The sequence below is a fragment of the Dipodomys ordii genome, unplaced genomic scaffold (assembly GCF_000151885.1).
Source record: "Dipodomys ordii isolate 6190 unplaced genomic scaffold, Dord_2.0 Scaffold96, whole genome shotgun sequence".
Taxonomy (NCBI): domain Eukaryota; kingdom Metazoa; phylum Chordata; class Mammalia; order Rodentia; family Heteromyidae; genus Dipodomys; species Dipodomys ordii.
This window is the reverse complement of record NW_012267312.1, coordinates 2,270,312-2,273,590: the sequence shown is the minus strand read 5'-3', so window position 1 is coordinate 2,273,590 and position 3,279 is coordinate 2,270,312. Positions and strand designations below refer to the sequence as shown.

At 44.1% G+C, this 3,279-nt stretch overlaps 1 pseudogene; it reads left to right on the top strand.

Annotated features, from left to right (window-relative positions):
• LOC105993438 overlaps positions 1-1,372 on the top strand; it is a 2,691-nt pseudogene extending 1,319 nt beyond the window's left edge.
• Positions 1,373-3,279: the final 1,907 nt, after the last annotated feature.

The window sequence follows — 3,279 nt, the reverse complement described above, 5'->3', positions numbered from 1 at the left end:
GAGGAGGCAACAATGCTTGATAAGAAATGTACTCATTATCTTGCCCATGTAATTGTAACCCCTCTGTATGGTATTCTCACAATAAAAAAAATATGAAGAATAAAAATAGACTCAAAACAATGTTCTGAACATGAAAAAAAAAAGATTTTCAAACTTGCTCCACAGGATTCTCCGGACTTAGACTGACCAGGAGAAGGAGAAAAGAAGTCTGGTGGGAAAGCAGGGCAGCGTCCTGGGGGGAACAAAAAAGCCAAGATGGCCTAGGCTATAAATAAGATAATTTCTCCTGATTATGGTACTCATAAGTTCCATTCCTCCTCTGTTGGTTTTAACTGTTTCAGGTTTCCATCATACCACGGGGTCAGAAGAGTAAGCAACGCTCACGTGCTAAGCGTCAGCAGACATGTAGCGATAACCAGAGCCAGGATGTGCAGCCCACTGCTGAGAAGGTGGAGTCCCCATCAGCTTCTCTTGTTGATGAGGATGCTTCCGTCAGTTCACCTGCTGTTTGCTCTCCCCAGCAGTCTCAAGTTGCTGATCCCATTGGTCCTTCTGTTGAAGAGGCTGTTCCTGTAAGCTCTGAGGTGGGGGCTGAGGGTCCCGTTGTAGATGCTGATGGTTCTGATGCAGGGGCTGAGGGTTCTAATGCAGGGGCTGAAGGACTTAATGCATGTGCTGAAGACCCTAATAAAGCTGCACATAAGAGATGTTCCAGAACATGCCAGCTAGAAACCTCCACTGGAGAGTATATCAACTGGAAGAAAAATGTATTGGTGCAGTTCCTGCTGGAGAAGTTTAAATCGAAGGAGCATGTTACACAGGCAGCTATGATGAAGGTAGTCAAAAAGAAGTTCAAGTGCCACTTCTCTGAGATCTTCAAGAGTGCATCAAAGCACCTGGAACTTGTATTTGGTGTTGAGTTGCAGGAAATTGACCCTCAGACACACTCCTATGCCCTTGTGAACAAGCTGGGCCTCTGTAGTGAGTGTCGTCTGAATGTAAATAAGGGGTTGCCCAAGTCAGGTCTGGTGCTGAGTCTCCTGGGGGTGATTTTTATGAGGGGAAACTGTGCCACGGAGGAAGAAATCTGGGATTTCCTGAATGCACAAGGAATGCATTCTGGGAAGAAACATACACTCTTTGGAGAGCCCGAAGGCTCATCACCAAAGATTGGGTGCAGGATGGGTACCTGGAACACCGCAGGATACCTGGCAGTAATCCTCCCAGCTATGAATACATTTGGGGTTTCAGAGCCCATGCTGAAACTACCAAGATGAAAGTATTGGAAGTTTTGGTCAAGATCATTGATACGATCCACAAGGCCTTCCCTCGGCTGTATACAGAAGCTTTGAGAGATCAAGAAGACAGCTAGACTGCAGTTTCTGGAAGCACTGGCAACCCCTTGCCCTTTGACCCTGACCACATGCATCCTTCCCACTGTTCTTTCCACTTTTAGTGGGTCTTAGGTGGAATGTTCAATGTGGGGCAAAGTAGTGTTTCCCGGAGAGAACAAAACATATGCTTTCTTGTTATATCATGATTACATTGTATGTTATTTTGCAAGGATTCGTTAAAAATTGCTATGTAGGAATTCCGGGAAGATGGCGGAGGAGAAGCTGGAATCTGAACAAGCTCTCACATAGAAAGCAGTTTTAGAGTTCCAGTGAACAGTCCTAAGTAAAAGAATCACACCAATGGTGCCATCACAGGACAGAGAGACGCCAGAGAGGGAAAATCCAGGCAAGGAGACACATCTGAGTGCTTGTCAGCAGCCACCTTGGCGGCGGCAGCAGTGGCAGCGGTGACTGCAGGGCACCATACCTGAGCCACAGAGAGTCCGGGACGAAGGAGCCAGATGCAGCGGGCGAGCGGATTCTACTCAACACCAGCAAGAACCAACGAGGAGCAGACATCTTCATCCTGCAGTTCTCAGACCAGAGACGACCCAGGAGCCAAGACTTGGCGTGAGTAGAAGCCCGACGTCCTCACTCCTTCTCAGGGAGCAAAGGAGGGAAGGCCACCCTCCCCCCCCCCAGCACCAGTGATCTCCATCTTGGATACTGAGAAAGCTCAGTGGAGCTGCTAGCTCCAACTCAGGCCTTGGAATAAAATGAGTCATTTAGCAGGTCACAAGAACTTAATGGCAGCTTTACCTGCCAGACTCGGCTCCACCCAGGGAAAAGTTACCCAGCTCGAGGGCCAGCCCTAGGAGTGGCTTTCTTCACTGGGTAATCAGAGCCAGAGGCTGCCCCTCCCTCTAGCAGCCTTGACAATCAATTGAAAATCAGTAAACAGAAACCCTGAGAATGGCTCCAGGCTGGGGTCTGTGAGTTTTTCACAAACTAGCCCCAGGGAAAAGCTACTGTTTTTTGAAAGGCCTCAACTCTACCCAGAACCTAGCCTCATCACTGCATCCCCCTCTTTTGTGATTCTCAAAGCAGATCAGCCTCCCATTAAACTAACCTGGGAGGAGGATCTCAAAATCCTGGGTAAAGCAGAGCATTTTTCTGCCTGTCCAAACAAACTGACTTAAGAAACCAACCAAGCCACAGGGCCACAAGCAGACCAGAGACTCCAACAAGAGGCTGGTTACAGACACAAGGGAGATACAGGATTTTTCCCACCCCTCCCAAAAAAAATCAAGGAACTTTTTTTTTCCTTCTTCTTCTTCTTCTTTTTTTTTGGTACCTTATATAAATTTTTTTTTTACTTTTTCTACAACTATTTTTAATCTTTAATTTTTGCCTTTTTTGAAAAAAATTGTTTTCCACTAATTTTTTTTTCCTCTTATAATTTTTATTTTAGGGATACGTGAATGTGCGTTTTTCTTCCTTTTTTTGTCTTCTTTCTCTTGTTTTTCTTTTTAAATTATCTTTTTGTTTTTTGTTTAGCTCTACTAAACTTCTGTTCTTTTTTTCCTTTCTTATCCTTTTCACCTTTTCCTTTCTTTTGTTCTTCTTTATGTGACTTAACTCTTGTCCTGCACATCCTCAGATAAACCAGTAGTTAACTAGTAGACCCTATCCCCCATTGTGTACACACTTAATCCACAAATTTATTACTCAATTCAAAACCTCTGAGACTTAAATTCCTTAATAGCAGTACTACCTCTTTATACCTATATATTTTAAGCATTTTTATTTTTAAGTTTTTCACATCTCCTCTATGTCCCTCCCTTTCTCGCAATATATTCACATTCCTCTCTAAATAGATGGTCTTTTAATCTCCATAATAATATTAATTTTTACATTTCTATTTTTTTCTGGTCTCTTTTCTTTT